At 43.5% G+C, this 10,624-nt stretch overlaps 1 pseudogene; it reads left to right on the plus strand.

Moving 5' to 3' along the window:
- Window positions 1-5,383: 5,383 nt before the first annotated feature.
- LOC148017613 (uncharacterized) lies at window positions 5,384-8,326 on the plus strand (annotated as a pseudogene).
- Window positions 8,327-10,624: the final 2,298 nt, after the last annotated feature.

Genomic DNA, 10,624 nt, shown 5'->3' on the forward strand with positions numbered 1-10,624 from the left:
CAATGATTACAGAACCACTTGGATGACGTGTGATTGTGCAATGCTCACCATTTGTTACCACTTCTTTAAACCACTTCACATCCAGTACATATATAAAGAATCGTCTGAAGTCAAGCTTCAGAATATCTTGGATCAAGCCACAATAACCTTCCATGGTACCATTGGCATCCTCGAAGTGAGCAAGAACACCACAATCTTGGGTATTTCTCTTTTCATCTATACGTTGAGTTCGAAGATGTTTACCCTCACACCAAAGTGCATTGAATAATGTGCACTAGTAGTAAAAGATAAAAGATCAAACATGTCAATTATTTATATAAAATAAAACTTATAGAAACAAATTAATTGATAGTATGTCTCACCTTTGATAAGCAACCTTGTGCGTATTCCCACTCTTCTTGAGATATATTAATTTCTTCCTCTTTTTCCATTCTCTCCATTTTCTCATGTAACCAATCTATATCAATATGATGTGGGAGCGCATTTAGATGATCCGAAAATGAGACATTACGTCCATATCTAGTGCGAAATTCTTGTCTTTCGCTTTTTCTTCTTGCCCTTGCTTCATTATATAGTGTCACCCATTTGCTCATTACATCACTATTGAGCACACAAAAACTATTTAACTTACGAAGTTCTTCTTTTGTTAGCACTTTACTCACTCCTTTTCCTTGAGGTACTATAGAGGTCATCCTTAAGTCTTCATCATCTTTCCATAGTCGTGGTTGAGAGGGATCCACTTCAGCAAGATATTCAGAGATATAAACAAGGGATGATTGCATTAACCAACCCTCAGCCATGCTTTCCTCAGGCCGTGCTTTTTTCCTCACAAAATCTTTCAAGCTTTTCATGAAGCGCTCAAGAAAAAACATCCACCTTACATGAACTGCCCCACAAAGTGCGATCTCATCAATCAAATGTACGAGTAAATGTAATTGAGTAGTTAAAATGGATCAAGGAAAAATTTCCTCCACCAAATAAACCACCTCAACAGATAATACTCTAGCATCTTGCAATGTGTTTGGATCAATTTCCTTCGAGCTCACGTATCTGTCAAGATGTATGATGTGCTTGTTTATTTTTGTGTAGAAATTCAAAGATATATAATGAAAAAATACAATGTATACACACCTCACAAGCTCTCCCATCTTGTAAATGATATCACGTACATCTTTGGATACACAATGGGATATGCTAGTAGGAAGTACGAACTGAATGTAAACAATATTCATAGATCGAATGATTAGTTGAGAAAAAAGTCATCATACCTCAAATTTTACACATATTTACTCCACTAATTACTATATTCATGGTTAGAGATACCCTTACTTGAATCATTTTGTGCCAATAGTGGGACTTCAAACCAGATAGTTGCTCCACACCTCTTTTCTTTTTCTTTATGAAGGCTCCCTTGAGATATCTCATACATCCTGTGGGTGTTCAAAAGCTATATATTTGTTCCTTCACTATTTTTTCCTTGTTCTTCGACAACATCCAAGGTGCATGGGGTAGCTCAATCTTTCTTCTGGGTCCAATGCGTAGCCAGGCTCGTCTCATGCGACCAATGTTACGTAAATCCTCCCTTACATTAACTGAATCACGAGCCCCTATTAAGTGATCCCATAATGTAGATACAACATTTTTGAATATGTGCATGGGGTCCAACAGGTGATTGATCTTGAGTTCAGTCCAGTACGGAAGACGAAAAAATATAGAGAACCTAACAAACAAACAATATATTATGTAAACAATTCATCATGCTAAATACTTTAAAGTCAATCGAGAGAAATGCACTTCTTACCAACTCATGCCGAGTGGAGGGTGGCTGTCGGCATTAATCCATCTCTCCTTCCAATCTCGAATGGTTAGAGATTGTGGAGTCATTCCATTAGTAGGGAGAACATATTTGGGATGGTCAATAGGAAGAAATTGATGATGATTGTCGTAGATAACCTTCTTTAAACGTGCCGGCCTAGAGGAAACTAGAGAGGGACCGCAAATAGGACATGCATGATATCCTGACATGGTTAAACCTAAAAAAATAAGTGAATTAATAAAATGCAATTGATTCAAGTCTTGAATTTCAAATATAGAGTTATATACATGTACCTAAACACTCTCCGTATCTTGGAAAGTCGTGCATGGTCTATAACAACATGGCCTTCAATGTGAAATCTCTAGAGGATGCAGATGCACTTGTATCTTGCACCTCAATACCTTCCCATAACATTTCTAACTCTTCAATTAAAGGCTCTAAGTAAATGTCCATGTTTTTTACCTTGTGCTTTCTAGGAATCAGAAGAGACAACATTACATGTCCCTTTTTAATTGCCATGGATGGAGGAATATTATAGTTCACCAATACCACTGGCCATACATTGTATGATGTGCTTTTGATGCCAAATGGATTGATTCCATCCATACCTAAACCAAATCTCAAATTTCTTGGCTCTTCTTTGAAAACGGGCCACAAATTATCTATATGTTGCCATGCTGGTGTGTCTGCAGGGATCCTTCATTTTTCATCACTTGAACGATGACTAGCATGCCATGACATGAGCTTTCCAATAGACTTACACTTGAACATAAGTTTTATACGTGGAACAATCGAAAAATGTCACAAAACCTTACGAGGCACATCCATTGACTTCATCTCCACTTCGTATCTTGATTCGCCACAAACAGGACACTCTCGTGCGAACTCATGAATCCCACGAAATAAGATACAATCATTGACACATGCATGGATCTTGACATAATCGAGGCCTCCCAAAGATGTCAAGGAATGTCTTGCTTGCTCTCTCTTAGTTGGAAATTTGTTTCCTTTTGGAAGCATTTGTGATAATAACCTACATATATTTTTAAAAGTGAGTTAAAAAACCACCAACATATATTTCTGTCTGATTTCAAAATAGAACAATTAATATTATGATTCATAAGCCAAACTAAATTAATACCTACTTCAATAACGCATCCAAACTGACATTACTCCATCCATAAATTGTTTGCAAGTTAAGTATCTTGAGGGACACACGAAGAACGGAGTACGTACAACCTTCATACAACAGAGTAGATGATGCTACATATAGTGGATCATCTGGCTTCGTAGAGTGGCATTCTCCCTAAACCGGTTGCAAAAATAGATGGTGTACCATGTTGTCCAAAATCTCATCCTCTATGACTTGATGGGGCATTTCATGAGGGCTACTATCATGGTCGTCAATCTCTACTCTTCTTGAAGACTCTGCCTCCTCGTGTCGACGTTTTGCAGCCTCTCGACGCCCGGGAGGGAGCATCTGAGGATGTGGCACCGCATCCTGCTCAACCACAAAAGGGAGTTTCATGTACGTTGATATATAATTCCCGTAACATAGACTAGCATTCTTAGTGGTAAAAAAAAACAATGAATACCGGTGATTTTTCTCGGTCCCATTCTCCATACAAGCTGAGGTGTGACATTGCAATTCGACGTGCTCGAAAAATACACCCTCGACAACGATCACACATGCATTTAATTTTTCGTCGTAGCCATGCATCTCGATTATGAAGACGCAATGTTTCATCCTCACTTGAGGATGTGCTCATTGACTCATCAGCTTGCACCGCACTAGGTAATGACGACGTCGACATGATTAAACCTAATTCATGACAACATCAAAATATTTGTCATTCATATGTTTACATAAGATCTCAATTTTAAATACACAAAAATCATCATAAATATATTAAAATTTATGATAAGAATTCACTATCAAAACTTATCTTAAAAACAAAAAATTATGATAAAGCCTAAATGCACGTCTATATCCGCATTTATCTACGCATCTATATTGTGGTCTATTTCCGCGTCATGTTCGCGTCTATACTCGCGTCTACCTGAACAATAGACGCGCATGTACACGCAAAAATAGACGCACATGTCAAAATTCAAACCATACTTAAATCATTTCTTTTCAAACTGTGTCTTTCCTTTCCTACATTTTTTGCGGTTCTGAAGCTTGAGTTTAGCCGACATGCAGTCTCTTCATGCCTCACCTAGTCTCTTCATGCCTCACCTCCTCGTGACTCACCTCTTATTTCATTTCAAACACACAAGAAGGGAAAAAGGAAAGCCAAGGAAAGGAAGAAAGAGAGAACAAGAGAGAGGAGAATAAGAAGAAGCAGCGAGCATCAAGGGAGGGTAACTTACCAAGGAGAGGAAGAAGGAGAAGGAAGAAGTGCCTCCACCCGCCACACCAAACACCCAAGGTGAGTCTCTCTAAAGGAGGAGGTAGTCCGGGTTCAGGAGACCTTAGAGGAGGAGAGGCTCAGGAATGCACGTAGATTGAACGTGCGTATTACTAGGCTCCCCGAAGGGGCCTCTCCGGAGGAGGACACACGCGGGCTATGCACCCGACTAGGGTACACGAGCATGCCCTTTACTCAAGCATGGCGTGCAGGATGAGATACTACCAGGGTCAGAGCTCTGATATTACATATGAGCATACCGGAGGACAGAGCCGCTTTCTTTTGGAAGCGGATTTCGCTCCGAGGGATGACTGGGGCTCCCATCTTCATGGATGAGGACCTGACTCAGATGCAAATTGCACACAGAGAAGCATGCATGCCACAGATACTCCAAGCACGTAGAGAAGGCCGTAAGGCCTTCTATTGAGATGGCCGGATTTTTATAGATGGACGCCCCACCAAATAGGGGGGCGTGGCCTATGAGACGAGGCAGAGGATTGTACTGGAGATCCCGATACGTGTGGTAGTTTGGAACTGCAATGGCTCCCTATGGTCACGATCGGACAGACTTGAGGAGATTTTACCCGACCATGATGTTATATGCCTCACAGAGACACATGAGAGCCCAGAGAGAGGGCTTCCACGCATTACAGGATTTGAGTGGGTATCTGCATAGCGGGCTACTACTAGGCAGAGCACATCTAGGGGCTCAGGAGGGGTGGCAGTTCTATTCCGTCAGGGGATACAGAGACATATCCAATTAGTGAGACGAGATGAGGAGGCCAGTTACATATGGATCAGAGTGCAAATATCAGATGAGAGATGGATCTATATGGTAGTATGCTACTTTTCACCACGAGGGTCCAGATATGCTACTACGCAGGGTGATATTCAAGCCAGAGATTCCCCCTCCCCTTATTCACAGCTCTTAGAGGACATTATTCTATATTCTAGTTTGGGTGAGGTCTTCCTTATGGGGGACTTCAACGGGCGCACACAGAACCGACAGTGTGAGAGTTTTGATATGGAGTAGCCAGAGATCATGAGAGCATTAGACCCTGAGGAGTTGGGGATCAGTAGGGAGTCAGCAGATACTGGGCCAGATGCCACAGGGTATGGAGGGCATTTACTTGAGCTTGGTAGTAGACATCATCTCGTTATTTATAACGGGATGGCACGATGGCCATATTCAGGAGGTCTTACATGCTTCCCACATGGGGGAGGCGAGAGTACTGTAGATTATCTTCTCGGACCGATCGACGGGATGCATACTATCGAGTCCTTCGGCCTTGGGAGACTTCCACTCGGTGCCGATCACACCTTTCTCAGTTTCTCACTCCTCACCTCATTACCATCACCACCTGCAGATATCATACCCCACATGCATACTACCATACACTTCACTCATGAGCTCTCACATGTTTACTCACAGCATCTGGAGAAGCACATCACGTCACTTGATCCATACGCACCCCTTGATACACTGACCACTGATATCACACGCATTCTGCATGATTCTGCTACACTCACTTTTCCACATCACACATACACGCACCCCCCTCGAACCGGTACCATGCCACAAAACAGGTGGTATGATGATGAGTGCAGAGATCTACGTCGATAGCTACGCGATTTGGAGACCAGAGGAGAGATCACACACAGACAGGCGCAGAGACGCATGCACCGCTTGACCCGTCGTAAAAAGCGGGAATGGGAGGAGGAGAGATATTGGGATATATACCACCTTCTTATGAGCAGAGATTGTGCAGAGGCATGGAGGCAGATCAGAGAACCATGCTCAACCACACCGATACATGACCCTGCAATATGGCATGGATACGCACAGAGTTTATATCATGTACCCGCACAGCCGCTGATACCCACACCATCTACACCGAGACCAGGTATTTCATCCTTTTTCACCACTAGTATGGTGAAACATGCTATCTCACGGTTACAGCATGGCCGCGCTCGAGACTAGTTTGATCTTTAGGCAGAGCATATTATATATGGCAGAGACACATTGGCTCCACTCATTGCTCACCTCTTCAACCGTGCATTGTTTGAGGGGTTCCCTGACTCGTGGACAGAGCACACCATTGTACCTATCCACAAGTCAGGGGATCCTATGGATCCTAACACATATAGGACCATCATGATTGGGCCAGTTTTGTCCAAACTTTATGGCACGGTGATGGAGGAGGAGCTCAGCACGCTGGTAGAGAGAGAGTGCATGTGCACAGCCGGACAAACAGGGTTCAGACGGGTATTTTCTACCATAGATCACATCTTCACTCTCCGTTGTCTAATCGACCAGACATGAGTGAAGAAACAGAGATTGTACTGTTGCTTTGTGGATTTCCGCAAAGCCTTTGACACGGTTCCGAGAGAGAGGCTTTTCAGATGCCTACTTGATCTAGGGGTGGATGATGACATGATGTGGGGTATTTATGCACTATATGAGCGGGTTACTGGCAGAGTCAGATGTCCGGGAGGTATATCAGATCCCCTTGTGAGCACCATTGGTGTGAAGCAAGGATGCCCACTCTCACCGACTCTATTTGGGCTATACATTGATGAGATAGCAGAGTTTATTCAACAACGAGCCGGTGGAGGTATAGATCTCAGTGGAGCCACAGTTCATATCTTACTATATGCAGATGACATTGTGTTGGTCTCAGACTTAGCTCAGGGATTACAGTAGCATTTATTAGCATTGGATGATTTTTGCATACAGAGAGGCATGACAGTGAACCTTGGTAAAACCAAGGTTCTTATATTCCATACATCAGCTCAGATACGCAGACAGAGTATTTTCATGGCAGCAAGAGGGAGTATTGAGGTCACTAGATCATATGTATATTTGGGAGTCACCTTTACAGCAGCTTCAGGGACTTTCTCGATGACACAGGCAGCTCATGACCGCCTCACTAGAGGATACTCAGCATTGGCTCTTATGGAGCAACAGTGTCATCAGGCACATTTCCAGGAGCCCCGCACCAAGGGGTGGCTCTTTGATACTTTAGTCACTCCAACACTGATGTATGAAGCAGCTATATGGGGGCCAAGCCTTGCCGATTATGTATGGACATTGATGGAGAGACCTCAGGTGATCATGATATCTAGATTGATTCGCAGCAAGGCCTCAGTCCCACATGACATTGTGCGAGTAGAGCTTGCCACACCGCCCATGCTAGTCGAGGCATTATTTCAGACAGTCTGCTTCCTACACAGATTTCACGATATGGACAGAGATCGCATTGCATATAGAGCATATATGGCATCTCAGGAGATGGCTCGAGTGGGGGATACCACATCATGGTATGCACAGACTAGAGCTCGGCTTGACAGACATGGGCTGGACACTGATAGACTCCCACCTCTTCTATATGATACTCAGGCTCCCACTTACACCCTTTCTCTCTCTGAGAGGAACAGAGTCATCAGACAAGAGATATGGCATATTTATATACAGAGGACATGGGTCAGCCCTACACAGCCACTGTCATAAAAGATGGCACATTATTATACACAGTTCTTGAGGATATCAGAGCAGGGATTCATAGAGATTCTGAGATATATGCAGATCTATATGCCACATCGATTGAGAGTTCTTATTGGACAGCTAAGGGTATCATCACATCAGCTTATGATTGAGTGTGGCAGAGCCAGTGGCATCCCGCGGAAGGAGAGGATATGCCCCCTTTGCAGATCAGAGGTGAAGAGTGAGGAGCATTTTGTTCTTAGATGCCCAGCATACTCAGAGTTGAGATCTAGATACACATTGAGCAGCTCACTTCAGGGATGTATGACTGATATGGATCAGAGATCATTTGGCCATTTTCTGGGAGAGGCATGGCACATCAGAGAGCAGAGGACACAGCGGGTCCTAGTCAGAGAGGGGCCCACCCAGACGACTATTACATAGTTTTTTCAGGCAGACAGAGTGAGAGCTACTGTACGAGCCTCCAGCCAGACCTCCGGGCTCACACTACAGCAGGCTGAGGATCAGTGTACCCAACGTCGCACGAGGATCCGTGGGTTTCGGACCCCACAGCCACACCGACAGGAGATCCGGAGGATTCTTGATCTACATTGATAGCAGACTGAGATCCGACGACACTCGACACATTGGATCTTAGATCTCCAGTTTGCTCTTTCTCCACCGCTGATGTACCACATCCTGCATCCAGGAGGGATCACCTACTATTAGCGACTTTGACGACTGCTACTACATCCCACGATAGTATATCTCCCTGCATCTGTTACATATACACATCGCACCACTTTATCACAGCCGACAGTTGTTCCCCTATCACAGCCGACATTTGTTCCCCTTTTGTAGCCATTATCTGGAGTACCAGAGCTACATACACACATACACATACACGACACTTATCATACTCACAGCATCGTATTTTCAGTTTCCAGTTTTTAGCTTTTCGTTCAGCACTTTTATTTTGGATAGCTGGACCTCATCAATTGTATCACAGTTTGTCTCATAGGCTAGTTTTGGTCTTTAGAAGACGTTAATATAACTTTCTTTCTTTCTTTCTCTCTCTCTCTCTCTCATAGGCCAGTTTTGGTCTTTAGAAGACGTTAATATAACTTTCTTTCTTTCTTTCTCTCTCTCTCTCTCTCTCTCTCTCTCTCTCTCTCTCTCTCTCTCTCTCTTTCTCTCTTCCTCTCTCTGCTCTGTCTGTGTATTTAGGATTTGTGATTCCATTATGTATTGCATTTTGTAAATCATCAATGGCGATTCATCAGGCTGAAATCAGTCGACCGAGCACGTCTGATAGCGCATCTACATTTCAGTGTAGACGCAGATATAGACCCGAAAAATGTTTCCTCTTATAGCATCTGAGGGCGCGTCTTAGAGCGCGTGTGCTGGCGCATGTGCTCTGCAGTGTACACACGATGATACACGCGCTGGACAGAAGGTTGACATGCAATCTACACTCGATTATACACGCGCATTGACCTGGAATGTGCGTTTGACAGTGCGTCTGTGCTGCATCTTAGATGCAAAGATAGACGCGCTAGACAGAAGGTTCACTTTGGAGCGTGTCTGAGGGCGCGTCTAACCTGCAATTTAGACGTGGGGATAAACACGTCAGGTTTCCCAGTTCTGATAGTAAACAATATATTTTTGCAATGATGAATGTGACCAATCCCATGTTTGTGTTTATCAGTTTTCATGTTTATGAGAAGCATTAGCACTTAAGTTTTATACTCAATGTCTAAAGAAAGCTCTTTGAAAATATATGTAATATATGATTTTTTGTATGCAAATAAATTTATCTTTTTTGTGTGTGTTTTTTACAGATGTCGTATCCTAAATCATCTAGCAATGACCCGGATTTGGATCGCATGAATGATACATTGGCCTTCTTTGGCAGGGGGTCAATGCATTTTTTGGAGGTTTTCCTAATAGGGAAGACTTCATGGTAGAGATGACCAAACACCTTGGCCACTCTCCCACAACGGACGAGGTGTTGAGTGTCATGTCTGGGATGCCTCTGACATCTTTGCCTGGCACTACTTCCTAGACTCCACATGCAGGTACTCCATATGCAGGTACTCCACGTGCTCCATCTGCATCGGCTGAAGCACAAGCATCTGCAGAAGCTCGTGCATCCAGCGAGGCAAAGGGTAGTCGACAGAGAGGGAGGAGGGAGAGTCGAGGGGGAGGACGAGGCTTGTGTGGGGGTTGCCTAGGAGGTGGCAAGCGATCACCCTTACCAGTAGATCACGTAGAGGAGGTTGTATGCCAGTACTATAGAGTTACAGATGCTGGTGGCATCTTTCATGATGATGAGGGAAGGGATGTAATGGCATACATGAGGAGCATTGTGCATGTGATGTATAAAGATTGTTTCATTGCCTTTAAAAATCAGAAAAGCGGCTTGTCAGGAGGTGTTGAGGGCAGTCCATAGGAGGTACCCAAATCCTAAGGGTCAGCAATTCTCGGATGATTGGGGATGCACAAAAGTGAGGGATATGCTTCACAACAAAAGATCCCACCTTATAACACGGGCCAGGGACTCACTGCGAAGGCAGGAGGAGGAGCATGGAGCCTATAGCCAACCACCTATGTGCCACCGCATAGAGTGGAAGAAAGCCAAGAATAAAGCAACACAGAAAGTGAAGAGTCGCCAGCACGCAGAGGTGCGATGGATCCAAATGGAAACCATGGGATAGTCGCATTACGGATCGGGCGGCAGAGAGTCGTGGGAGGCAGAGTTTGTAAGTATATTTTGATTTCTAGTTTTTTAAAATTTATATTTCTTTCAATTCTTTATATATTTTATTCTAATATATTGTGACTCATAATTATTTGTATATATCTAAATGTTTTGCAGACTACTATCATTGGTAGAACACCTACTCCTAGAGA

The sequence above is a fragment of the Lygodium microphyllum genome, chromosome 22 (genome assembly GCF_053477565.2).
Source record: "Lygodium microphyllum isolate KBCC chromosome 22, Lygodium_microphyllum_v1.1.10, whole genome shotgun sequence".
Classification (NCBI taxonomy): domain Eukaryota; kingdom Viridiplantae; phylum Streptophyta; class Polypodiopsida; order Schizaeales; family Lygodiaceae; genus Lygodium; species Lygodium microphyllum.